The sequence below is a fragment of the Equus asinus genome, chromosome 22 (genome assembly GCF_041296235.1).
Source record: "Equus asinus isolate D_3611 breed Donkey chromosome 22, EquAss-T2T_v2, whole genome shotgun sequence".
Classification (NCBI taxonomy): domain Eukaryota; kingdom Metazoa; phylum Chordata; class Mammalia; order Perissodactyla; family Equidae; genus Equus; species Equus asinus.
The window spans coordinates 64,624,038-64,651,688 of NC_091811.1; the positions used below are offsets into that span (position 1 = coordinate 64,624,038).

Consider the following 27,651-nt stretch of genomic DNA (forward strand, 5'->3'; position numbering starts at 1 on the left):
GGGAAGGTCATTCGGGCAGCGGCATGGTGCGACTTAGGGGTGGGGACCCGGTGGAGGGTTTGCAGTAGGATGTCGGCCTGTGGGACCAAAGGTCAGGGAGGGAGATCTGGGCTGGAGAAGATGGACCCAGAGCTGTTTGTGGAGCTGTGGGAGTGGACCGAGGCGCCTGGCTGGAGCCCGAGGGTAGTGGGGTAACCGAGAGTGGGAGTCAGATTGAAACGCGCCGGCCTGGGCCAGTCTCAGAGCTTCTGATTGTTTGTTCTGGGGTCCAGCAGCATCTGGGTTTTAAACAGCCCCTCGGCTTGTTCTGATGCACTCCGCTTACCCTGCCCAGAGTAAGAGTCAGAGAGGAAAGTGGGTCTGGAACCCCCTCCAGGACACACTCCCATCTCAGGGGCAGGGGGATTGGAAGACAGGACTCCTGCTGCCTGGATCGGCAAGGGAGCAGGGTTAACGTCCCCTTAAGTCTGGGTTCCAGAGTGGTCACGCCATCCCTGTTTAAGCACTCCAGGGCAGAGAGCTTGCCAACTTCCCAGGCAGCCGTTTTTGGACAATTTTGAGGATCAGAAAAGCTTTTTGGTGACATAAGCCAAGCTATCTCCTTGTGTAGCTTTCCCAGGGTGGCCTTAGAGGGAGCACCAGGCTGGCCCCCTGCAATGACTCTCTTTCTGGTGATAAAGACTGATCTCTTTTCCACACAGAACCTCTGCAGTGTGCGCGAGGGTAGTGTTAGCGCCTTCGCTATGTGCCCATTTAAAGGTTCCTCTTTGCACTATTGCTCTTCAAATAAAGCACCCCCAAACTTAGGCCTTTTGACCAGCACCAAGCAGAGTGGGACCATTTATTCCTCTCTTGCTGTGGAGATACCACACTTCTGCATTTTTGGAGGGGGAGTGGAGGGCTCCTAGCGTAGACCTTAAATGCACCTTGAACTCATCTTGGATTCGTCGTGTTCTCTGACCTGTAGATCGGAACCGTGTTATCTGGCCCACCCTCCTGGTGTCATTTTGCCAATTTGATAAGCAAATTTGACTGCTCCAAGCAGAAGAGGAAGCAGGGCCTCAAAGCGCACTGAGGCAGCCCTGCCTCCCGGAATGTGTTCAGCTCTGAGCTCACAGACAAGACCCAGTTCTGACGGTTGGTCGGTACCTGACTAGCGTGGCACGCTGGAACAAAACCTTGCCTTTCACCCGGGAGCTGTTTGCCGGGAAAGGAGCTGTGGGGTCCAGGCTTTTCCTGCACCTCAAACAAGCAGTGGCACTAAAGTGATTTGCTGTTTGGGATGTTTCATATCGATTCTTACACATTTTTGCTTAAAATATACCACACTCATTGGAAAGTCCCTGCACGAGTGTCACTTTTAGGCACAGTGTTGTGTAGACTGTGTGTTTGGGCATGTGGACTGTTTGTGTGGCTGGGGCCTTGCCATTTGCCTCTCGTGGCTCGAACAGTGATCTCCTACGTGCTTACAGTTTCCGAGACGTATCTGCTATATGTGCTTTGCTGCATTTGATAGAAATAGACTAAGGCTGGTGTTTGAAAGTGCCGTGTAACCATATACAGAGCCAGCTTAGTCAGGGTATGTTCCTGCATTTCAGACACTTAACTCTAATAATAGAAAACGCAGCCTCTCGGCAGGCTGGGCCTCTCTCTGCCGCCCTCTCTGTTTTTTTTAAAGTGTCGACTGAATGTCAGGCACATTGGCAGTTTACCTAATTTAAGGCCCAACATATACGGAGAGGCAATAAAAATGATAATGACAATGGTGCTCTGAGATGAATACATATCAGAAGTTATTTTTAAATGCCATTTAATGTCTGATTGTTGACTTGGTGATTGTTATGGATCAATTGTTAAACAGTCTTATTTTGGATTACTGGAAGCACGAAGGCTGTAGTTTTGAAAGTTACAGCAACAGACTAGTTGATTAGATATTAGATTATCGCACTTTTCAAGATATCAGCAATTTCCTTTTCTTATTGATTAGGGATGAGGAAGGTGCTCTCTTAGCTATAAACAGAGCTGAGGTTCTAATGGCAGAATAAACATTGCAATTTGCTGAACCGATGACATATTTTTATTTTGCTTTATAGAACCCCGTCTGTGACTTCTTTAAAGACCCTGCCTGTTTTTAATCCTCTGTGCCTTTGAGGGTGTGCTGTGGCACACTGCTTTCTTCACGGCAGACGCACAGACTTTTTTTTCCACATCTCCCCGGATCACGGTTTTACGGGCATCATGTCCATTTTGTAGAGGAAGCAGATTGATTTATTTGCCCGGCCGGTGTTGGAGCAGCTCTCAGATCAGGGAGCGTCCGATGCCCAGATGACTGAGGGCTTCTCCCTCTTCACCCAGGGTTGTCTCTGGCGTCCTCTTACGCTAGGAGGGTTCCTGGAATACAGGGTGGAATTATGGCAGAGTTACCAGAGCAGTCACGTACTCGCATCTCCTCATCGTGTGGTACTTGGGAAACTTTGACTGTCTCAGTGTCTAATTCTCTCTATATTTGACGTCTGGGCATCTTCAGCAGCCAACCAGTAGCATATGTACAGAGCAGTGTCTGAGGATGATGGCCGTGGATCCCAGCTCAGGGTCACCCTCAAGAGTCACCAGGGTTGGGGGGCAGTTAGCGGAGCCCCTTCTCTGGGTCATGAGCCACTTCAGTCTGGAAAAGGCTGTTGCTGCTTCAGTGTCTGGTTGCCAGTTCGTCCTCTGTTCTTCCCACTCATTCCCACTAAAATCAGTTTAGTAGCACTGGGAGGAGCCATTTCTACCTTGGCACAATAGTCTTGCCAAATAGTCTAACTTTTGATTAAAACTCTGTATTCCACCTGGAACTAATTCACCATGATTGCCTTCTCTCATTTCCAAGTAAACGATTTCAGTCATTTTTCTCCTTTGTTAGTGCATTAACTTCTGCAAATACTATTTAAAAAGACTTCTTATGTGCTGAGATTTACTGACTGTCAAGAACGAATGTCCCAGGAGAAACCAACTCCAAGTGAAGTGAGAGCAAGGGAAGATGTGTAATTCAAATCCGGTTTATGGATGAAGCGCATGCTTTCTTTGGAGCAACGAGCAACACTGGGACCCATGTGAAGAGGGTTTCAAATTTGCACAATGCTCACCAGTGTTTTCATTTAGTAGTTAGCTCTCTGTGATTATAAGTAAATAATTTACCTTTTTTTTTTTAGTGAGGAAAATTGGCCCTGAGCTAACATCTGTTGCCAGTCTTCCTCTTTTTGCTTGAGGAACATTGTTGCTGAGTTAACGTCTGTGCTAATCTTCCTCTGTTTTGTATGTGGGATGCCAACACAGCATGGCTTGATGAGTGGTGTGTAGGTCCGTCCCAGGGATCTGAACCAGTGAATCCTGGGCTGTGCCAAAGCAGAGCGTGTGAACTCAACCACTATGCCACCAGGCCGTCCCCCCCCTTTTTTTTTTTAAAGCTTGTGATGTTCTGTTTCTTGATATTGCTTCGTTGAAGAGGGCGCAGCATCAGAATTTTTAGAAAACACACATTACCAAGTGAAGTGTCATTTAATAGTCTGCACGTGTTGTTTTGATGGGCGAGAGGCAGGACTCGCCCAAGAGCAGGTGGACAGGTCTGGTCCCCCGTGGTGATGGTGAGGGAGGGGACGGAGGAGGCCTGGACCCTTTGGGGAGGAGTCCTCTCCTGAAATGTGTGTCCTAGCACTGTTAACTTCTTTAATTGTGAAAAACAAAACTGAAAGTTAAAAAATGTTACTATTTTAGGAACGTACCTCTGGTTTTTTAAAAAAAAGAATCATGAATTATTTTATTCCTAACTGGAATCTCAAGTTATTGGAGGAGGAAGAGATCTTGGCATATGCCTAGTAACAAAATTTCTGAACACGATGTTTACTGGGAAGAATTATTTTTGAGGTTATTTGTGGTAGATGCATATAAGCCCTTGATGGCAGTGCACAAGTATTGATGGGACACTTAAGTACTTCCTAAGTGCTTTGGGAGCTGTGGAAGGAGTATGAGACTTCATCAACTGGATAGAAACTACAGGTCGTATTAATGGGAAGGAGTAGGCTGTTGCTACTAATTGGTACGGGGTTGCTTTTTGCGTTGATGAAAAAATGTAAACTTAGATGATGGTGATGGTTGTACAGTTTTGTGAATATACTGGAAATACTGGGTTGTACATTTCAAATGGATGAATTTTCTGGTATGTAAGTTATAGCTCAATAATGATGTGTAAAAAAAGAGATCTTATAGATGACTTTGCAGTGCAGAGAAGATTCCAGAATTGCTTGTGGTTTCCTGCACTCCTTTTTCCATTCTCCAGATCTCCTGGAGTAGTTGAAATGAAAGATAAAGAACACCCAACACCCTTATCTTCTGGGTGGGCCGGCTTTGTGCAGTGAAAGCTGTTTACACAGCCCGAGGCTGTAAGGCCAGAGATAAGAAAAATCGGGCTGAAAGCCCACTCAGGCAAAAACTGACAGAGAAATGGGCCTGCCTGCCTGATGGAAAATCTGGGATTTCCTGATATTGGTCCCTACGTTTGTGGACGACTCTAGGCTGTCAACAAAGTAGTAGTCTAAAGTAAGAGTAACGTTCTGACGTATTCTACAACATGGATGAACCTTTCAGACATTATCACGAGTAAAATAAGGCAGACACAAAAGCACAGATTTGTATGATTCCACTGATATGAACTGCTTAGAGTAGTCAGGTTCCCAGGCACACAGAATGTGGGTTGCCAGGGACTGGGGGAGGGGACAATGGGGAGTTAGTGTTTAATGAGTACAGAGGTTCAGTTTGAGAAGATGAAAAGTTCAGGAGACGGAATGGTGGGGATGGTTGAACAATTGTGTGCATACTTAATGTGAACTGTACACTTAAAAATGGACAGAATGTTAAATTCTGTGTTATGTATATTTAACCATGAAAAAAGAATAAAGTAAGAATAAAGTCACTTAGAGAAAAAGAAGATGAGACAGGGCATTTGGATTCTCTGCTAGACTGTGCCCCTGTTTTGCTGGCCTTGCCTGTGCTGCTGTCCAGAGTGTGTGGGAGGGTCACCCAGGATGCCTAGCGAGTTTTCCATCTGCTCCACCTCCTTCTGGTCCTTCCACACTCACTCGTGGAGCATCTGCTGTCTTCCAGAAACTGAGCTCGGCCCTGGGGAAGGATGAAAGTGTGCCCTTGAGGGAGGGGAGGAGAGATGCATTTCCTTCAAAAAAAAAATTGTGACATTGCCTCGTGCTCATCTGTGGTAGGGAGTGTAGGTGTCACTATTTAGGTGGTACTTGGGGGTGACAGTGAGATGTCTGGAAACCTGATTTAAAGTCGTAAAATCTACACGTGGCTGAAATTTGATACCTGCAGATGTTCTCTTTAAAAAGACAGAGTGTCTCTGGAAGGATGTCTTGCCTGTAGCCTAAAAATTCTTCATGGAAAAAGAAAATCCTCATGGTACCAGAGGAGCTCTGCACTCTCCAGAAGGAGCCACCAGGATGAGGATGAGGTAAATTGTCTGATGGCTACTGTTTCCTGAGGCTACCGAAGATGCAGCTATGTCCTTAAGGAACTCAGAGGCTAAATACGAATGTGAAACAAAACATGTTTACACAGTGACTTAGTGTGTTTGGGCTGCTGTAACAAAATACCATCGACTGGGTGGCTTATAAACCACAGAAATTTATTTCTCCCAGTTCTGGAGGCTGGAAGTCCAAGATCGAGGGACTGGCAGATTGGGTGTCTGATGAGAGCCTGCTTCCTGGTTCACAGCAGAATTTTCTCTGTGTCCTCACGTGGTGGAAGGGGGGGCGAGGGAGCTCTCTGGGATCTCTTTTAGGCGGGCACTAATCTCACTCCACCCTGAGGCTGATCAGTCACCTTCCAAAAGCCCCCCTCCTAACGCCCCCACACTGGGGATTAGGACCTCAACATCCGAATTTTGGGAGGACACAAACCTTCAATCTATAGCACAAAGCAGAATATAAACAAGTGAGAATTAATTTACTAAGAAAAAATTATGGAAGAGAAGTGTGGAAGTCAGGCGGGCCAGCAACCATGAGCTCTGACAATCTAGTTTCAAAACACATTCCATAGGGCTGTTAATGTTTTTAGGGAGCCACCATTCTCAGAGGCAGTCTTCTTCTGTTAAATAAATTCTTTGCTGGGGAGGAGGAGGTGAGGGAGGCGGGGTAGAGGTGAAGAAGGGCAAGGATGTGCTATTTTTGGAACAGTTTGAGATACAAAGTAATTTCCTGATAAGGTTAGTTGCCTCGTAAATGCAAACTGCAGTCGTTCTCTTACTAAAGAAAAAGTCAAAGTGGACAAGCTTGGAAGAAGTGGGGTCCTAACTCTTGTGCTGAATTCCGAGTTGTGTCCTGAGCACACTCAAGAATGTTGGCTCTAGGCTAAGGGAGGGATCAGTTTTTGTGGACTAGCTTAATTTGATTTGAGGTTTGTTTGTGAATTTCATAATAAAGGTAAATCAGAGTCACTTTTCTGCTTGGTGGGGGCTGGGGGTGCACCGATTCAGAATACAGCAGATTGCGAAAGGAAGTTTAGAAAAATCAAATGCTAGGAATTAAGAATCGTTAGCAATGTTTCTGGAAACAAATCCTGTTTTTTTCCAGAAAAGGAAAACTAGAAAATACTTTAAAAGTGATACTTTTTTCCTGCCACTTGCTCACAATTCTATTATCATTCACCAGTTACATTTAGAAGCTGTATAATAGGCATTTTAAAGGGAACTATTAAGGAGCTATCTCGTGTTTAAGAATATGAATACTGAGGAGTTTGTGTTGCCAGTATTGTGAGAAAATTGGTGCCTGAACCTGGCTTGCTGCTGTTAGGGACAAAGACAACTTCGTTTCTTAAGTAAGGTTAATACTGTCATTAATTTCTTGACCTTTAAGGAATAGGTCACAGATTTTTCTTTTTTTAAAATAAGTGGTAACTGTCATTTGCTTTTTAAAATATATTTTTCCCAGTGACTAAAATAATACATATTCAATTCAGAAAACCTAGACATTAGAAAAAAGGGAGACGTTTCCGGAAAATCTCTTCCTTTCAGGCAGTCTCTTTGAGGGTGACTGTTGGTTTTGTTTTGAGCTTGGCTTGTCTCCGCAACCCGCCTTTCCTTGTCTGAGCGCTGCCCTGGCCTGGGGAGGGCCCGAGGGCCCCAGGACACAGGCTTTTCCCGCCTCCTCTCTGGTCTCTGGAACTTGGAGGGTTTGGGAGGCAGACACCTGGCCTTCTCACTCCGTCAGCTTCCTCTCTTTTTCATAGGAGCCCAAGGAGCTTTACTTTAAATTAGTTGAACATTAAATTCCGTAGTTCTGGTGTTTCGTCTGGGGAGGGGGGGTGGCAAGTGGATGCTCAGAGACTGAGATGGTCTTTGCCAATAATTTATTTAACACAGGTTCACTGTGGGAATTGCAGTAATTTCACAAGTCAGTAGCAAAGAGGAAAATGCCTCTTAATAATAAGCCAACACCAACTTAAAAAGCAAATTTGCCTGTTATTTTATCTCAAAATAAGTCTATTTGGGAATAGCCAAAAGAACGCAATTCAGGACGTGCATGCGTTATGAGCCATAGGCAAATCCAGCAAAGGCCGGGAGCTGCTTTTATAGAGACAAGGGGGAGAGGGAGGGGCTCTTCTAACCCAAAGGCCATTGGGGGTAAGTAGCAGTTCAGGGCGGCAACGGCTTCTCATTGGCTGAGCTGTGGTGTTTCTCATTGGCTGAGCTGTGGCGTTTCTCATTGGCTGAGCTGTGGCGTTTCTCATTGGCTGAACTGTGGTGTTTCTCATTGGCTGAACTGTGGTGTTTCTCATTGGCGGAGCTGCGGCGTTTCTCATTGGCTGAGCTGCAGCATTTCTCATTGGCTGAGCTGTGGTATTTCTCATTGGCTGAGCTGTTGCTGGGTGGGGAGAGGAGTCTTCCTTCGGCAGTAAAGTTGCTTCACTTGCGGTCCAAGATGTGTGCCTCCATCTCCCCCTGTTTGTCGTAATTGAGGATGTGGCCGGGCTGAGAGCTCCCCCTACAGGCCCTTCCGACTCCAATTTAATTAACGTTTCTTTTTTTTTTTTTTTAAAGATTTTATTTTTTCCTTTTTCTCCCCAAAGCCCCCCGGTACATAGTTGTGTATTCTTCGTTGTGGGTTCTTCTAGTTGTGGCATGTGGGACGCTGCCTCAGCGTGGTCTGATGAACAGTGCCATGTCCGCACCCAGGATTCGAACTAACGAAACACTGGGCCGCCTGCTGCGGAGTGTGCGAACTTAACCACTCGGCCACGGGGCCAGCCCCATAATTAACGTTTCTTTAATTAATTTCCACCCCAATAAAGAAATAATATTCTCCAAACCCATGATACATTAATCACAGTATTGTTCGGGCAAAGGAAGGACGAAAGGAATAAAGTCTTTGTTTAGTGGAGGGGTACCTTTCCCACCAGAGACGGCTTAGCGCACCAAGAGTAGATGCCTGCCCAGCTGCCAGCGCAGAAACGAAGGTGGCGTGTTGCTCGAGCGCGTGGCTGGACCGCATCGTGGGGTGGGCGGCCGGGGAAGCTGGTCTCCTGGGCAGGGTTGCTGGCCTCACCCCTGCGGGTGAAGGGCTCATGCCCCCGGGTGTCGGAGAGCTGCTGGGTTCAGCAGAGGGCAGCCCTGTCCAGACCGAGCGCTCTCGGGTGGTCCTCACACACTCTCCTACTTGGAGTCTCAGTGTCCCTTCGCCGTGGTTGCGTCTTCAGATGTTCAGAAGCCCCCAGCGGGGCCTCAGCCGCTGAGGGGCTGAGTGCTCATCCTTAGCCACAGATGTAGAGGACGACAGCCTGGCACCACAACCTCACCCTTGGATCAAAACAGCTTCACTCTTGAAAACGACCTCGTTTTTGTCATTCACGAGTGCATTTGAAATCCTATCAAACCAATACACACATCAGTTTTATAGGACGTGCTGCGGCAGCCCCTCCCTGGGGACCGCGCGGTCCTAGGGCTGAGCTCAGCATGCTGTTGGTGGAGGGAGCGAGCTCCGTGCCGCAGACACTGGGTTCAGGTTCTGGCCCCAGGACTCAGTCGAATTGTAGCCGAGACAAGGTCAACTCGGTTTGCTCCTGTGTAAGTGGTAATAATGTTCCTTAGATAAAATTATTTGATTAACGTGGTGCATAGCAGGCTCTCAAGAAGAGTTCTCTCCATGGACGTTATGCCCACCGAAACCTGTTTGTTGCTTCCCTCCAGACTGTTTACTGAGTACCACCTGTGTCCACGGCTTGCTCTGGGTACTGGACCCCAAAGCAGACAAATCCCTACCCTCTGGGAGCTCAGATTCTTGTGCAGGAGGCAGTAAGAAACAAGATAAATGCATAAAATATGTGGTTTATTAAACAGTGGTAAGTGGTAACTAAGGAGAACAAAGGAAAGCATGGAGGGGGCTATGGAATGTCTGTGGGTGTGCACACACGTTTGTGCATGTGTGTGGTGGGGGAAAGCAAACATGGAATTATTTAACCCGGAACGCAACTGCATGTTGTTTTTATGTGGAATGGGTCTTTGTGTGCCAGCTGGAGGCCAGAAGTCACCCGTTTGTTGAAGTGGCACTTCCTGGCTGTCCCTGCATGGTGTTTCCGGGAGGAGGTACTTCTGGATCTTGCCTGGCTGGGAATGAGGGCTCCAGCAACAACGTTTAGGGTTTGAGAGGTGTGTGTGTGTGTGTGGTCTTTGGATATACATGGAAAGTGCTTAGAATAGTGTCAAGCATTCAATAGCCTTTAGTTATGATATGTTAGTACTGTATTATGTCTTCCGTAATAAAACTCAAAGCTTTACATACAACCTGGAGGGGCCACTTTCTTGGAAAAAGTGCCCAGTGAGAGAAGCAGTAATTATCTAAGTGCCACATTTGGAGCACAGCCTTAATGTTGAGCCCTCCCCCAGTCTTACCCACACCGCTGCTGCTTTTCTCAAATCTCCCATTTCTGCGCCCCTCTCCACATCCCCCTCTGCGTCCCACCCCCCCATCCCCTAGGGCCATTTTGGAGGATAGGTTTTAAGGCAGGAACCACGGTTAATGTATATAACAAAGGCTGGCTTGTGTTATTGTCTAGTAAATCAGGAGGCAAGAGGAAGAAGCACATTCTCAAGGCAGAGTCCGGGCTCTAAAAACGTATGCGGATGCAGGAAGAGGATACGAAATCTGGTGAAGGTGCCGTGTGTGCTGATGGATGGAATAAAAGACGGTGCTTTCCTGAACTGGAGGCTGTCTTGTTTCTTGATTAAATTTCGGTTGGGAAAATACTAGAAATCCATTCCATGTGGTTGGTACCTGCAATTTCTGATTATTTCTCAGTGGTGTTTTTCAGTTTCAGGAATATGGATTCCGCTGCTGGTGTTAGAAATTGTGTTTCAAAAACCTTCCTGAAGGCTGCTGCTAATGATTGCAGTTCTCCATCCAGTGTGTGTAACTCAGTTTAACAGTGGTCACTAGGTCATTTTAATAGTAGGTCTCCATTGAAAATATTAGAATTATCCCCTTCCCTAAAAAATCAGAGGGCCAGAAATAAAAGGTGCCGGGTTCTCTGTGGGTTACCGTGTTTTGTGAGCTAAGTCGTCTTCTAAAATCAGAAAAGCAGTGAAGTATTGTGAAACGTTCTAGGATTTGCATGGGTCTGGGTTAGAATGTCAGCCTGTCTGTCAACCAGTTGTCTAAAATTTGGGCAGGTTGGTCTCTCCAGCTCGGTTTTCTGGCATGTGAAGTAATGATTACTATCTCCCAAGGTGGTTGTGATGAGTAAGTGGATTAACATGTGTGTAAGTGTCTGGCACGAGGTGGATGCTAAAATCAAATCTGCTTTGGCTTCTGTCAGAGAAAGTGCACTCTTCATATTAATTTTGAGAGCCTGCAGTCAGATTGCCCAATTGATAAACGTTGATTTTTAATGTTAGAGTTTAATTTCATGTTATTATTGAACAGCAGCTTTGATGATACCACCACTAGTATAGAATCCTAGTGCTGGGGTAGCCAGCTGGACATACAAGTGCTCTGTGTGTGTTGTCTTGGTGACGCTGAACAAGGACCCTCTGAGGGAGGGAGGGGTTTGTATTGTGTTCATTTTACTGAGAAGAAACTGAGGCTTCGTGAGATTAAAAGATTTAGGAAGTCATGGCAGAAAGATGATATGTTAAAAGATGACGTTTTGTTGGTGGAGATGTGCGAGCCGAGTCGTCGTGGGAGGGCACTTACCAAAGACAGCAGTGAGAGCTTTCCTTGTGACACCATCCACGTTTTGCGGACGGAAGCCCAGTCTCTAGTCCTCCAGGCACCACAACACCTGCCAAGCTTCCTGCCACAGCCCCGGGCCCCTTTGCAGGCTGGCTGAGTGGGGTCCTGAAGGTCTGGTGCCTTTGCCCGGTCTTCCTGAAAATTCCTGGAAGCTTCTCACTTTGCTTTCTTCTGAGTTGGTCTGCTCACCTGGGAAATCCGTCACTGGATCACTGAAGGTTATTCTCAGTTCCCCAGGAGTGAGAGGCCAGCCTGTGATTGCTGTCCTGCAGGGAAGGAAGCAGGCTGGAGACCCACAGCAGGGAGCCTGGTCCCCGGACACCCTGGGCGGGCTGGACAGCCGTGGTTTGTGTTGCAAGCTCTCTTCCTGCAGGGTCCTGATGTGGAGGCCCTCCAGGCCACGCTGTGGGGAGTCTCCCGTGGGCCGTCCCTACACTGAGCAATGAGAACTTTTAATACATCCAATTCTTCAGTTACCTGGACATGAAAATTTTAAGTTCTAGAATGTAACATTACTTTTCCCCCTTTGTATTTGTGCTTTATTTCTCTTTGAATTTGACATCTTAGTGGATATGAAGAGAAGTTATATTGGATTTCACAGTGTTTTAAAATAAATCCAAAGAGACTAGTAAGTCTTTCAATAAGACCAATAAGGTTTTTGGTCAGGAAACCAATATGAGAATGTTGATTAAGTCAGAAACAACTATGGAAGATATTTTGGGGACAGGTAGGGATCTCTGAATATGGGATGGATATTGATTGATATTAGAAAATTGATTTTCTTAGGTATGATAAAGATGTTCTGATTATGTAGGAGAATGGCCTGATTCTTGAGAGATTCATTGCTTAAGTGTGTAAGGCTGGACTGTCGTCATGTCTGCAGCTTAGAAATGGTTCTGCAAAAATAAGGAGAGCTCACTCCCTACCCAAGGGCCGGATTAAAGCCACTGAGGGCAGGGACCGCCTCTGCCGCAGTGCCTGACACCTGGTAACGTGCGCAGCCAGTATTTGCTGAGTGGAGGTCATGACAGAGACCAGCCGGCATTGTCACCTGTCGCTTCCCCTGCACTGTGCTCCTCAGGGCCAGAGTCTGTCCTTGAATCTGCCCTGAGCACCTCGCACAGCGCCAGGCACTCATTAATCTCTGTTGAGCGATTCATTTTCCCCATCATTCAACTAGTGTAATAGCAGCTACCATTTGAAAATGGGTTATCTTTTCCTTGCAGACTTGCTGACCAGCAGGAATCCAAGGGTGTGGGGAATCTGTCTGGTTCCTGGAGGGCGTTTTCAGGAGAATGGGGCTGAGTTGGTAACATCTGAAAAAAGTCATGCAGCCAGAATCTCCAAGACTGATGCCTTTTCACAGAAAACAAACAGGTGCCACTGTGCAGAGCAAAAACTGAGCTGTCTGGAATGTCCATCCCAAACTCTGGAATTTGGTTTGGTTTCAGGCTGAGGGCTAGTCAGTGAGGTTTGAAGAGGCCAGGGTAGGCTTGGGATTGCTCTCAGGCTGTGAAATGTCCTTTGAGCCTGTCCTCGGGCGCTCTCGGGAAGGGAAGGAAAGCTTACCATGTCTGTGAGTGGATTGCCCCATGCTCAGATGTGTTTGGCGTTGCTCAGTGTTTTCTCAGGATACACAGTGAGAAATAAAACCCTAGTCAGCTTTCTTCCCCAGGCACCAAGCAAGTACTGATGGCGTTTAGGCATAGGATGGAATTACAGAATGCCAATTGTTTGTTTTCTCTTTTAGGGTGGAAGAAATGAGGCGTGAAGAAGGCAAACCCTGTTTTATTTGTTATACATTTGAAATAGTTTTCTTTCTTCTCTTTTCTTTCTACTGAGAAGTTCAGAGTGGTTAACTGAAATAGAATCTAAAAATATCCTCAAGCAGCATGCTAAAGTATTTTCTCTTTGTCTAAAATTAGCTGATTTGAGCTATGTGCTCTGCTTTCTAAAGCCTTCCATTAGATGCTCCAGCCCCTTCTCCCTCTGGTTTCATGAGCTCTGCATAACATGTTGGTATGATGGGGAAGCAAACCAGGAATGACGTTATCTTTCACCAGAGAATTTACAAATACCCGAGGCACGTTCTGGGGTTTTCTCCTGTATCACTGTCACTTTTCCTCCACCAGCACTCCTCTTCGTGTCCCACCCCTGCCCTGAAGGGCGGAACATGTGCCCTGCTCCTGTTCTATCCCGCTGCCTCACACAACTATTTGCTAATTATTTTGGTGCTTAACAAATATTTGTCGAATGCCAAAAGCCGTCTATTTACTAAGCAGAAAGGAAGGAAAATATTATTTGTTGGTGGTGTCCACAAAGAGGCTTATCTTTTCATGTGAAAATTAAGGAAGTGGGGACAGAAAAGAAAGTGGGAGCGAGCTGGTTGAAATGGGCGTGGCTCAGAAGTGTTGACAAGGTCGGGGTGTGGCGGTGGAAGCCCAGCGCCTGGAGGAGACCCAGGTGGTGGGACATCTCTCTCTCCACCTCCTCCACGGGGCCGGCTGGGAGAGGGCCGCCACTGCCTGCCTTTCCCCTGCCTGAGCCCGGCCCGCCGCGGCTGGGACATTTCTAAGGCGGTTTTTGTTTTTTACACAATATCTATTCTCTCAAAAATGTGGTTTACCTGCCTTAGTGGGGGAACAGCGTTTATTTTTGTGAAAGCAGGTGTCCTTGGTGAGCAGTTTCCATCTGGTAGTGTCTGGAATGTTTTCCAGTTACTCCACGTGTTTTCTTTCTACTACTAGTTCCTTGAGAGAAGGGCTCACAGCTTCTATTTTAGAATAGTAGAGTCTCTGCCTTAGCGATGCTCCCATTTGGCAGGTGTTGGAGTATTCAGGGGGGACGAATTTCATGCCTATCCCTGTCTGAGTTCTGAATCAGTGGGGAAGGAAGACGGGAGTAAGGAAGATGGAGACCCAAACTGACCTTTGTTGCCGCTAACAGGTGAAGCTGATATGGAGAATGTGGCTTAGCCCTGTGGGCAAGCGGCCTTCCTGGGGCTGACCTCCAGGGCTCTCCTGGGGAGCCCCCCCTACAGGGTCAGAGCAGAATGCTGGCGCCCCAGCGAGGACAAAGGGAGGGGCTGGCTGTGTGTGCACACCCACCATCCCCTTCCAGACTTGCTGATCTTTTCCCCCTTCCTTGTGAGGAGAGAGGCTGATGGGGTGGAGAGGGGAAGTATCCTTCCCTATTAAGAGGTTAAAAAAAAAAAAAGCCGCACCCAGAGAGGTTGTATACATTCCTGAGGTCACACAGCAGTTGGCAACAGTTTTTTCTCCTGGGCTCTGGAGGCCATTTGGTATGCATATGTAGGGCCAGTTTTGGAGTTGGCTGCGCCTCACTTTCACATTGTCCTTCTGTGACCTTAGCCTCGGTTTCTGCGTCTGTGCAGTGGGGTTAAAATTTCCGCCTGCAGGGCTGTGGGGAGGCTTGCGTCGGGTCTGACCTGTGCTGAATGGCCTCAGGCCCTCATCCCTCATTGTCAGTGACGCAGGTCTCCCAGCCACCGGGCGGGTTACCGGCTCGTTCGTTCTTTCTTTTCCATCCTGGCTGGGCGCCTCGGAAAACTTGGTGACTGGGGGCTCATTCTCAGCAGTGCCGGCTTGAAATTTGACTATTCTAATTTTGATCTTTTGGGAGGGAAAAAAATTGTCCTTAAGGAAGTAAAGCCCTCACTTGAAAGAATTTTACGTGTCACGTGCACCCCCGGAACACTTGCGCTGCGCCTGGAACTAATTTGGTGGTGGCCTGTTTAACCTTGGGAACAAAGCCTTTCAGTGCGAGATGCGGATTCTCCTTTCTTTGCTGGGACGTTCCTTAGGTGGCAGTCTGAGAAGTCTTGTTTTGTGGCACGTGTGAGAGGACTTCATGACACTTTGGGGGGGGGTGGCCTAAGTGAAGGGGTGATGGGGTGAGACATGGCCATCTTTATGAGAGGGAGCTGGCCCAGACCTTGTGAGTGCGCTGTTGTCCTTGTCTTCACTTTTCCTTCCGCGTCCTGGGCAGTGGGCCCGCGCCCTCGGGGACGCCCCAGGTGGGGATCAGGATGCAGGCTGAGCAGGCGCACATCCTGTGTTGACGGCTGGGTGTGCTGCCCCCTCTTTCGGTGTCGCCGCCTGCTTCCCGTCGGGCCGTTAGTTAGCGAAGTGCGACCAGGAGGCTGTGTCCACACAGCTGTGGCCCCCTGTTTGTGCTGGGCCCTAATACTCATATGTCTATTAAATCCAGTTTCTTTTCTTTCTTCCGCTTCAGGTCGGCCTTTTACTTTCTGTGTGTTTCTGCCTCCCCCGGGTACCCCCATCATCAGGGGCTCTGCCGAGCTGGCCCTAGCGGGCGGGTCGCTGACCCCCAGCTCCAAGGAAGGGTGGGCCGGGGCCCTTCCTTCCTGCCGGCCTTGGACTTCCTTCCTGTGCGGCAGGAGGAAAGGGAGCTGGAGGGTGTGTGAGCCCTCAGGTTACACTGGCAACCTCCACAAAGACCTTTAAATTGCTGTAAATTACCAAAAAGCAAAAGAATTAGTGGCAGTTCAATTCCCAGGGCAACTGGAGGGTAGCTTTCATTTACAAATTGGTTGAGAGGGTGAAATTTAAAAACCCAGCTTTCATTTTGGCAACCTTTGGCAATAGCGGTATCTTTTTTAAAATTATTTTTTTTAAATTTTTATTCCTTTATTTATTTTTGAGCAAGATTAGCCCTGAGCTAACATGTGCCACTGGTCCTCCTCTTTTTGCTGAGGAAGATTGGCCCTGAGTTAACATCTGCCATCAATCCTCCTCCTCTTTTTTTCTGAGGAAGACTGGCCCTGAGCTAACATCCATGCCCATCTTCCTCTACTTTATATGTGGGACACCTGCCACAGCATGGCTTGCCAAGCGGTGCCATGTCCACACCCGCGATCCGAACCAGCGAACCCCAGGCTGCTGAAGCAGAACATGTGCACTTCACTGCTGCGCCACCGGGACGGCCCAAGAGCAGTATTTTTAGGGAAGCCTTTTTTGTTTCCTGGGACACAATGGCTTATTTTTACCAAGAGATCTCTGGTTGCTTTTCTCACAACTTCCCTACATTGAGCTCCATCAGTGCAGTTGGCTGTCAGCGTCAGAGAAAACACCAGCTTAGCCACGTGGCCGCCTCTGTTCTCAGTGTGGGGTGGTTGTGTGGGGGTGCCTCGCCCCGAGGGGCTGTCCGCGCATCACAGCGTGTTCAGTTAGGCTGGCCACGTGCCGAATTGCTTTGTGTCTATTGTTGTTTCCAAGATATTTTTAAATTTTATCTTTTATACATGAAAATCTTTTTCCTTTTTCTCACTAGATTTTACTTTTCTTTTCTGATTAACAGCCATACAGACTTTGGAGAAGTTTTTGAAAATTCTGTGAAAAAGTTTTGTACAGAAAGAGGAACAAAACCACCTGAGATCTCACCCCTCAGGTGTAAATGCTGTTAACATTTTGGGATATTTCCTTCTGGTCTTGAGGCACAGAGCTGGTCATACTGGATACACAGTTTCTCCTCTGATTTTTTCTTTTTCCATTGAAAACTCTTCTGTGGGCTTCATGTTGACAGCTCCTGCGTGGTCCTCTTAAGATGCGAAGGTATTTATTTAGTGATTGCCTTCCTGCTGGGCATACAGTTTCTGATTTTGAACTAATTCTGTGGTCCCGGCCAGCTTGCTGATTCTCTGGTCAGCTGCTAGTTGTGTTGGCACCTCACCCCTGAAATCCAGGTGGAATGCTGTGTGTGGGAGCTGCCGAGCCTCCAGGTGTGCGCTGGGGTCTCTGGGCACGCTGTCGCCCCCCTGGCCCGCCCCTCTTTCCTCCTGAGTCGCTCGGCCCTGAGGACGGGCCTTCCTGGGCCTCTGCGAGCAGCTGCAGTGCTCCGGCCGGTCATCCTCCTGACTCTATTTCCCTATTTGCGAAACAGGGAGGATGGTCGTGCCCAGTCACAGGGCGTGATGAGAGTTCTGAGCCCGCTCATGAAGGGGGTGGCACTGCGTCTGGAACTGGGGGATGAGACGCCCGCTAAGGGCAGCCGCTGCCGCCCTCCGCCCGTCCTCAGTCCCTCGAAGGCATTCGGGTCGGCTCATTCTGCTGGGTTTTTAGAAGCGGGAGCAGAGAGGAGAGGGAAGGAGAAAGGGATGGTGCATTGAGAAGACTTCTTTCTCCTTCTCAGTATAAAGTTCAGGCGTTTGCTGGGCGCTGCCTGAACCCGCAGAGGCAGAAGGTCTGGGCTGGGCTTGAGTTCCTTGCGGGGGTGGCGCCAACCCCGTGGGCCTTCTCCCTGAGGGGGTGTGCTCCCTGCTCTCTCCACTGCTGGCCTGTCTGCGGTGTCACTGACTCACCCCCAGCCTCTGCCCCTGCCCAGCCCTGTATTCTCTCCCGACGACTTTGGTGTTTCTCCCCTGTCTACAGCTGAGCAGGAGGGCGGAGAGGATTTCTGCAGAGAAGAGCATCTTTAGAAACTGCTTCTGGGAGGCTCCTCCAGGTCCTAATCCGCCAGCTTTCTATTTGAGTGGCTCTAACGTCTCTCTCAGTTACTCTGGAGAACTTTCACCTCCTCGGTGGGAAGGAAGAAGGTGATTCCGGCTGCTGAGGCGCCACGCATGTGTAGTTGTCCCGAGAGTGCCCGTTTTCGGCCTGTATCCTTGTCCTTCGCAGAATGGTGGCAGCAGATGGGCTTCTTCCTTTGTTCTTCATCACGTATGGCCCCTGGCAGAAGAATGAGTCCTGTGCACCCGGACTTCAGCCGTGCCTTTTCAGGGCTATGAACAGACTTAATCGAAAGAGCCATCTTCTTTGGGAGGTGAACATGATGGAATTGACACAGAATTCGAAATATATTATGATGTACATCTGAAAGTCATGTAATGTTATAATCCAATGTTACTGCTATAAAAACAAAAATAAAAGTTAAATAGTTTAACCCCTTATAGCTCCCTTCAGACCATCAAGTCTTCTATTTAAAAAGTGTTCATGGTCTGGACATCTGTCCTGGAAGGACTGTGATGCTCTCCCTCCCCCGTGGTGCTGTTTCTGTACCTCAGACTGGACGGGAGAGAGCTATACAAACGTGTTTGGACTAGTGCAGTCGTAAGGCTGCAATGAGCAAGAATCGGAGATTTACAAATCCATGTCTTAAAGGAGTAAAAGTGACTGTCTCCCTTTACATTGCCAAATTGTCATCTACACGTTTTAACTCTGTGTTGCCTGAAAACAGACAATCTAAGTTGCTTTTGAATCTCCTTTTATTATGTGGTGGCAACTTAGGCTCCGTATTATAATTGGCAAGGAAGAAGACACCAAATATCTTTTGGGTAAGCTTACTTCTGATCATTTTTCTTGGAGTGCTCGTCAAGAGACATTTCTCATTTTCTCGAGACTCTGTCCTGTTGTTCCAGTTGGGTTTCAGCCAGCAAGGTGACGACAGTTCGTGAACCCCTGCCCTGGATCTGGAGACTCCTGCTGTTGGTGGGGCTGGAGTGGCCCGGAGCTGGCCGAGTTTCCCAGATGGGCACCACCTGCCTCCTTGGTTGCTGCAGCGTTCCTTCGTGCTTCCTGTCTGGCTCACCTCCAAAGGAGCCTGCTCATTTCCTTTCTCCGGAACTGCCCCTATCACCAGTGTTCAAAGGTTCCATATAGGATTTGGGGTTACGAGACCTGACCTCCAAACTCTGACCTTCGTCAGAGCCTCCAGCATCCCTGGGCTGACCTGAATCAGTGGGAGGAGCTCCAGAGCCACAGTTGTAATTACCGTTAGCCCAAGAGGTAGACGGCTGGGGGGTGACCTTGGAGCCTTGAGCATGAGATGTTTAAGCTAGGATTTGGGGTGGGCGTGGTGGCACTGATCGCCATTGTAGTGTCAGTCTAATTCCCCTCCTGGCTTCTCAGTGATCTCTTATATTTATTTTTCCAGTTAATTTCCTAATACCCATTGGACGTCCTGTGTAGGTACCTGATTAGGGCATAGAATATTAGAAATCTTACTGCTGGGAGGGACCCTGGTCCAATGCTCTTTTCTAAGAATCAGGGAAACTGAGTCCTTGGGGCCATGCATTCTTTTGGAAACCAAAGAATCCACTGCTGCTTCCGTTCTGACTGAGATTTCAGAGGTGGCTGGGGCTGGAGTGCTGACTCACCCGAGGCCGCCGCCTTCAGTCATCCCTGCAGGAGAGCTGGCTGTGGATGTGCTGGGTTCCGAGGGCCCGAATAATCTGTGCTTTCTTTGTTAAACACCTAGCTCACCTAGAATCTGAAGACAGTTAAACCCGTTGTGAAATGCATCACCTTTCAGAAATAAATAGCATCTTAATTGACTCCCTTTGAAAACATGTCAAACTGGGATTTCTGCGTCTGTAACCTGGTATGCCTTGAGGTTGAGGCCTCAAGCTGGGCACTCCGGGGAGGCTGGACCACCTCCAAGTTTGTTTTCTGGCTGCAAGCAAATGAGTGGCTGTTTGACTATTGGCATGCGCCCCGGTTTTGAAAGTACAGCCATATAGGGTGGTGACCAGGGGCTTTACAAAGTGAGGTCCTGGAAGGCCCGGATGAAGCTCTTTGAACGTGTATCATGGCCACAATTAATCTTGTGAGCACGCTGGGCCTGTGCCTGCCCGGGTGTGTGCGGGTATCTGAGGGGTGTGCTTTGAACACTCTCTTCTTTGATGGTGCAGATGGATAACAGAAGCGCATGAGACCTCGTCTCTGGAATTACAAAGGCCTTTTGTGTGCCTGTGCAGAGTCCTTCAGTTTGAGAAGCGAACGCAAAACTTTATGCAGATTGATAAGATGTACGAAAGAGGATCATTGCAGACACAGGCTCGTAGCATGGGCTCTGTGACCAGACAGAGTCTCTTGAAAAGGAGTGGAGCTCTTCCTCTGTGCCAGCCTGGAGCCACTTCCAGCACAGCCTGCGGGAGTGAAAGATTTAAACACCCTCGTGGTTTGTTGGGAGCAGGAGGAGACACGGGAAGTGCTGTGGGTACCATGTCGGAGTTGATGGGGTCGTGTAGGGGTTCCCAAGATAGAGAAGTAGGCGGGGGCGGTTGTGATTGGGGCGCTTCCTGGGTGGGGTGGGCCTTGAACCGGAGGATCCTGGGTGGGGAGCAGGGTGGGGGTGCACGTGGCGCCCTGGGCCGGGAGCCTAAAGGCAGTAGTAGGTGTACACTCGGATCTCCACAAGTGCGGTGAAGAGCAGGCTCCTCTACCATCACGCCCTTATAAGGCTGCTGGCTGGGTCTGTTTTCGAAGTCCATTTTTTAGAAGTCATCTAAAATACCCACCTCCACTCCCTTCTGCTCGTCTCTCTGTTGTTGTTTAACAAGTAGCCTTGGGGACAAAGAGGTTGTTTAAAATCTTCAAGTTCAACAGATACGTTCTGGGTGTGCTCATATCTTCTAATGAATACAGAGTCCACTCACTGAGTGAGTAATTAGTGAGAGAAAAGAAATATCTATTCCTGTGTAACATACTCATATCCGCTCATAATTCACGAGTGTCACACAGATAACATTGTTACATGTCTGTTCCCTTGAAGTTTCCTTGCCGCGTGGGTCTCTTACATGGGTTTCTTGCACGGGTTTCTTACCTGCAGGACTTCTCAGAGCCTTCGGTGTTCTAAAGTGCACTGGGAGACTCTAAGGGGTAGGGTGGAGGGGGAGGAGGAGCCCTTTCTGTGCACAGACTTCTGGGAGGGTTAGTGCTCCATGGGCTCCTCTCTGAAAGGGTGGGTCCCTGCCATCGGGCTGTGCCGTGTGCACTGTCCTTGCCCTTGTCCTCTCGGCCGCCTTCCATTTTCCACTTGCTTTTCCTACCCTGAGATAACCGCAATGCATCTCTTGATACGAGGAGGACGAGGGGGCCGCTCCATCCCTCCTATCCTTTTTCTTTGTTGCTGGAAACATGAACAGGAAACATCTTGCGTGGCTACGTGGACGAGTCACCCACAAGCTCAATTCGAGCAAGATGCGTCCCTGACTCCTCACAGAAATGGAAATAGAGCCCAGCTCTCTGTCTTGCCATTTAGAGAAGTCTTCCTTCTGGCAGGGGAGAAGCCCCAGAGTGGCCAGGAGGAACCAGCACACCGTGGCCCGGCGCCAAGATCAGCGTGCCTCTCAGCCTGGCGCCGCGGCCGATCACAGCGCTGGTGCCGTGAGAACGGGGCTGCGGGTGGCACGCTGTACTTTTAAGGTCAGGAGCAGCCGTGCCAAGCACCCGAGAAGCCAGAGCTGGGACTCTTCCCTGCAGATGTCTTTTTACTGTGATGTACTGTTTTACGGGGCTTTCGTGTGGGTTGTCCTTCCTGTTCTTTGTTTACACCTGTGCCCATATCGGACTCGATTTGCATTGTCCAGCAGAGTCCCACGAGCCACATGGGGCTGTTTACGTTTAAATTATTTAGAGTCAGATAAAATTTGACACTCAGTTCCTCACGTCAAGTGCTCAGACTCCACGTCTGGCTGGTGGCTGCTTTCTGGACAGCACGAACACAGAACCTTTCCGGCGTGGCAGATGGTGCTGTTGTGCGGTGCTGATGCGTATCAGCCATGCTGATCCCTATCTGGGAGAACTTCCTGGGCCCCCTCAGCATCTCTGCCCACGGTAACATCGTAGAGCTCGTGGAACCGGAAGTGAAGCACGTCCGACAGACATCGCCTGTAAATAAAAAGCTGTTGCCATGGCCTCTGTCACGCGCCTTCATTAGGGTTGACCGTGACCTGCTCCTGCCTAACAGACCCTCTTAGGGCTTTGCGGATTCAGCTCTGGGTGACAGCCCTTCCTGTATTCATCACAGGGTTTCCACTGTGCACACCTAAAAGGCATCTCAGGACAGCGTTTTCTTACTTTAAAATCTAGTTCAGGGGGCCGGCCCAGTGGTGCAGTGGTTAGGTTCGCATGTTCCGCTTTGGCGGCCTGGGGTTCGCCGGTTCGGATCCCGGGTGTGGACATGGCACCGCTTGGCAAGTCGTGCTGTGGCAGGCGTCCCACATATAAAGTAGAGGAAGATGGGTACAGGTGTTAACTCAGGGCCAGTCTTCCTCAGCAAAAAGAGGAGGATTGGCAGCAGATGTTAGCTCAGGACTAATCTTCCTCAAAAAAAAAAATCTAGTTCAGGAGCATCTAACTTGACTTGGTGAAAGTTACTTTTGAGCCCCCAATGGCATGCCCTCTAGCTCCTGGACATCACATACCGAGCTTGAGTGCAGACCTGCTTGGTTTGCTGGTGGGTCCCTCCCACGTGGCATGGAAAGGTCTCTCCCAGAGAATATGTTTCTGTTCAGGTTAGGTCCGCAATACTTCGTCCGGTGTCTTTACTTGAGCAGAGCCTGGAGGGAAGTCGTCTGAAGGAGTCATTCCCCAGAATCCCTTCGGCTTGAGCCAGCCCTGAATTCCATCACAGCAGGAGCCGCTGCTGCCAGGAAGCACCCTCCTAGGATGAGGGTGCCTGATGTCCTGTTCTGTACACAGGACGAGACTGGGCTTGTTCTGTCTGTGTCGCACTGGTACCCGAGTCTGTTTGGACATCAGGAGTGACGGCCTGTCTCCACATCTGGAGATGAGATGGGAAGGAGGAATTCCTGAGTCTGGGCTCTGGCCTCACTTAGAGAAAACCTGTTGGCCTGCTGAGTTTACGTAACTTCTCCACTTCACAGGCTGACCCCATACCTGGCCAGGAGTCAGCAGTTCCACATGAGGGCTGTGGGGCTTCCGATGGAGAGGTGGTAACCCTGTGTACTGAGTGTCTCTCGTGCCCTGTCATCAGGCTCTGTGCATATATCGTCCCCACGCCATCAGAGAATCTATGCTATTTGCGTGTGTTTTTAGTTTATTTTTTTGAAAAGGGTCAGTGATTTTATTTCTTGAGGAGGTCTGTGATGGAGAAAAAAGAATCCAACAACCCCCAGGGGGTGGGGTCGAAGGAGTGAGACAAGCCTGACTAGGCTGTCAGCCAAGAAAAGGCAGAAGGGCAGGGACCACGGTGGTCGCGCCAGCTTTAAGAGCTTGGCACAGAGCTGGGCAGCAGTAGGCGCTCAATAAATGGTTGTTGAATAATGCATTGTATTATATTTTGGTAGCAGTTCTATAAAGTACGTACTGGTTTGTGCATTTGACAGAGATGAGAAAACAGACTCAGAGAGGTTAAATAACTTGCCTGTGGCCACACAGCTGGAACATGGCAGAGCTGTGATTCAGCCCTTAGTGTGCCCAAACCATGTCCACATGCCTTCCCAGGGCCAACACAGGGGGAGCAGTGGTAGGCGTATGCGTCTTCTTGCTCTCACCCTTCAACATAGTCACTCTCAGATGCTTTATATTTGTTTGGTTTTTTTGTTGTTACATTTTTAACCTAAAAAAATTGTTTTTAAATTTCATTTTAATTTCAGAATTACAGAAAAGTTAGCAAGAAGGGTGGAAACAATTCTCAGACCCTTTGCCCAGATCTGGCAGGTGGGTTCCCAGACGGTCTTGCTGGGTGAGCCACTTGAACACCGGACGGGGCCATACTCCGTTAGCACAGCCCCGGCCGCTGCATGAGGATCCTGGTGTCCGAGGTTGGGCGTGTCCCTTACCAGGACGTTCACTAGTGAAAAACAGCGATGGGACCCCACCCAGGAACTGAAGCTGACCCGGGGGAAGTCCTCGGGGGCTTGCTGGAAAACTCAGAGAAGAGTCTAGGGTGTATCATTCTGGGGAGAAGAACTCTCCTGCTGAGGAGCTGGAGGGTTTGGGAAATGCCAAAGAAAAGTGGGTTATAAAGGATGACCTGTCACTTAGCATCTCAGGCGTGGCATCGTCCTCTCCCAGCCACCAAGAACAATGGCCGGAAGCATCAGCGAGGCATTCAGACGGCTGCGCCCTGTGTTTCCTGCCCTCTCCCACAGTTAGACAGCCTTGTTTACACTCGGGCTCACTTGCTCCACGCCCTCCACACCGGGTTTCAACCCTCTTCTTGCTTTCACCCTTTGTACCCACTGTCCCTACTTCCTCCTGCCAAGACGGCTGTATTCCCAAAGGCGTTGCATTTGGAGGAAGGGGCGGGCGGGGATTCTTGCCTCTGTGAGAGGAAAGGGGGTCTCTTTTAAAGGGGGAAGCAATTTGGAGCTTTTCCATATCGGATTTACTCCATTTCTGACCCTAAAAGAAACTGGTGTCCTCTACCCCAGGGCCCGAGCTTGTGACTTCTGTGTCTTTGCCCTGCTCCCAGCCCCTCCACTCGGATAGAGCGTGCTTGCTTGGTCGTCGTTTTGGAAGCCTTTTTTTTGGACATTGCTCACTCAGGCTCAACCTGTGCTGGACAGACACCCCTGTGCTCAGGCAGGCATCTGGTCCACAGCAGACGCTCAGCAAATATTTGCTCAGAGAGCAGCCCCTGGTCTGTGGCCTTGTTCTATGATTACTCCATCGGTTGACATAAAAATATGAGATCACGTGAGAGAGTACATCTATAAAGTACTCATCACAAGATGAAAAATTGTATCTGTGAGGTGATGGGTGTTAACTTACTGTGGTGATCATTTCGCAATAGATACGTATATCAAGTTGTTAAGTTGTGAACCTGAAGTGAATACCATGTTAATGTGTCACTTATAGCTCAATAACAAAAACTACAGGATCCCGCCCTTTAGGTTTTAGCTGCTTCTCTGGGCTTTGCCTTCCGTTTGATCTTTTGGTAATGATGTGTTCAGCTTGGAAGGGATCCACTCTTTTCTATTATTGCTCCCTACAGTTGCCTGGGTTTTTCTTCTCTCAGCAGGCAGGATGATTGTTACCCAAGTATGTCTCAGTTACCCACATGGGGAGGATCCAGGGAAAGCTTTTTCCAGACTGGCTTGCTCCTTTGATGTTCTGCAAGCTCTGGGGAACGCTCCCTCTGGCCTGAGGACGTGTCGGGCCTGAGGATGGGTGCTGGGTGCTAAGTCCAGCAGCGTCAGCAAAACCTGTCATTAAGAACTGACCGAACTGACTTGATCCTGCCCTTAGCTCTCAGTGGCCCCCTCCAGCCCCTGTCCTTCCATTGTACTTGGAGGTCTCCCTTCTCCTGTGAGCTGTGAGCGCCGAGGGGGTAGATGTGCTGAGGTGGCCACGTGTTTAGCTATTGTGTGTGGTTTCAATGGTGAGCCTTTGGTTTCCCTGATGCCCAAATGGGACCGCCTTGCCCCAGGGCTCACACCCGTGAGAGCAGCCGCAGGTCTTTGCAGACAGATCCTCTTGGGCCAGGAAGCACCTTCGAGAGCATCTGCTCTAGTCTCTTTATTTGATGGGAAGTGAGGGAGCAGGCTCAGAAAGGTGAGTTAGCCGGCCGCGGGGTCAGTTGGCCACAGGCTCAGGTCGGGAGCCGGGTCTTGCTGGGATGGGGGCAGCCCCCTCTGGCCCTGCCATCGTCGCATCCCACACCTACAAGATGGAAAGCTGCCTCTTGTACCCTTTGCACTGTGTGCTCAGAAGGGGCTTTGCACACACAGTTCACGCTGAAAAACAAGCGCTGAGACGGACTCGCTCACTTTCCACAGCGATGGCCCGTGGCGGCTGGTGGTGGATCGGAAGGACCAGCATAAGCAGGGGCATGTGGCTGTTGTAGGTGTTAGATTGTCTTGGAAATAGTCCTCGAAGCCTCTGCAAAGTTATTTTAATCTACAGCTTTTTTTCTTCCTAACTGGTGACACCAAAAATAAGATTGCACTGGGGTTTGGCACTGGCAGATAGAATGCTCCAGGGGACTCTGTGGCCGGCTGCTGACCCTGAGAATGAACTGCTGTCTTGTGCTGTGTTTCTCAGTATCGCCCAACACTGACCATCAGGCTACACCAGGACGGTGCTGAAATTGAACAGTTATGTGGGTAATTTGTAGCCAGCACGTCCTCCTCAGAGTCTGAAATCAAAGAACTGGAGACCTGGGTGGATCAGAGCCGTGGTGTCCTCTTATGGTGTCCCTGCCAGTTCTATCGTAGCCCTCCTGTGTGTGAGTGACACTGGCTCACAGTGAGTAGATGGAGCCAGTGAATGTCTACTTGGAGAGTGTCCCGCCGTGAGGATGGGGTGACGTATCTGGCTGGAAAAGAGGCCCCTTTTCAAAGGTTTGATTTTGGGGGGTAAGCCATCTGATTTTAAATGTTCTTCCTCTCTTTGTCTTGAAGATTGTTGGGACCCTTCATCTTTTCTGAGTTGCTACTCAGGTTTGAATCTGATTATGCTGCCATTCTTCAAGTTTTCAAACACCCACACGGGAACACTGGGGACCTGTTTGGTTGAGTGGAAACACATAGACGACCTGGATCAAAACTAAGCTTGGTCTCTTCACTAGTTGGGTTGCCACTTGACCTCTGTAAATTTCAGTGTCACTGTCTGTAACGTGGGGATGCTAACTAGATCATCGTTGGGAGATCAAATGGGGACACCGTGGGGACACCCATGTGGAAGTACTTAGTGGTTTCAGTAAATGGTTGGAGTTACTTTGGGATCAGGCTTCCAGTAAGTTCCATCACTTCCACAGGACCATTAATTTCTCCTGGCAGGTTAATTTCCTTCTTAGAACTTGATCTTACGTAGAAACTGGAGTAATAACACCCACTGGGTTAGATCGTTGTGAGAAGGAATGCGATGCAAGTCAGGTTCCTTATATATATGCTTGGCTTCGTGGGCTCACAAGGCGCTGACGTTTGGTCATTTGTCGTCACATATTTGTCGCATGGTGTCGTGCACTGGTTGAGCTCTTTGGACAATAAACCCATAGTGAATTTTCACAGGGGTAGGAGGGTTTAACTAATATCGTCCCCTCCAGAGCGTGGTGAGGCAGGGGTGGGGTGAGGCTGGAGGGGTGGAGTGAGAGTGGCTGGGGAGGGGAAGTCTGGCTATTTGTATCTTGACATGAGGCTTTGTTTGGAAGGTAAATTACCCTCTGCTAGTCTAATTTGGCAGGTCACTGATTTGTGCCAGTTAAACATTTCTTAACTACCATATGTTTTGCTGATAAATACTGTAAAGCTATAAAGATCATGAAGTTTATAGAATTTGCTAAATAGAAACTTTTCGTCTGTCTTTAAATATGGTTTTAAATGGAACGGCCAATCTAGCCGGTCGTCTTCGGGGACGTGTTTCTGTACAAGGGAAAGTTTGCAAAGAGTTTTGCAAAATAATATTTAATGAAGTGTTGCTTTTAGCCACTGGAAAATTAGTTTTATTTGGTATATCCCTTGGGAAGACTGTAGTCTGATGGAATGAGAATCATAATTGGTGGATGAGCCTGGAGAGTTTGAATGTGAGAGGGGGAGAGTGTGTGTGTTTCAAGGTAAAGTGCTCATAGTTGCTCTTGTGTGGAATGTGAAAAGAATCCTGGCTTATCTGCGTTTTTTCCTCTGGTTGCTCATGTGTGGCATGGCTTG

The 27,651-nt window shown here is 48.8% G+C and overlaps 1 protein-coding gene across 1 annotated transcript in view; it reads left to right on the forward strand.

The window, feature by feature from the left end:
* The window catches only part of RASSF3 (Ras association domain family member 3), a 65,692-nt gene that overhangs the window by 29,064 nt on the left and 8,977 nt on the right, over window positions 1–27,651 (forward strand). The gene's annotated exons all lie outside the window — the stretch shown is intronic.